Genomic DNA, 221 nt, shown 5'->3' with positions numbered 1-221 from the left:
GTGTAGGGCGTGTTCCCGCTCACAAAGCATCTCCCATGGCTCTTCTTCCTTTGTTGACCCCGCCCCCCACAGCCGCAGTTCACAGGGTAGCTAGAGACTTATCATCCCTTTTTGCTGATGAGGAAACCAAGGCTCAGAGAGGTGAAGACCACCTTGCCAAGGTCACAGGTGGAAGGTGACTGAACCAGAACTCAATCCAGTGTGCAGAGTGGAGACACGGC

This window comes from Lipotes vexillifer, unplaced genomic scaffold, assembly GCF_000442215.2.
Source record: "Lipotes vexillifer unplaced genomic scaffold, Lipotes_vexillifer_v1.1 scaffold979, whole genome shotgun sequence".
NCBI classification, from domain to species: Eukaryota; Metazoa; Chordata; class Mammalia; order Artiodactyla; family Lipotidae; genus Lipotes; species Lipotes vexillifer.
The sequence above is the reverse complement of the archived record's forward strand: the minus strand, read 5'-3'. Positions refer to the sequence as shown.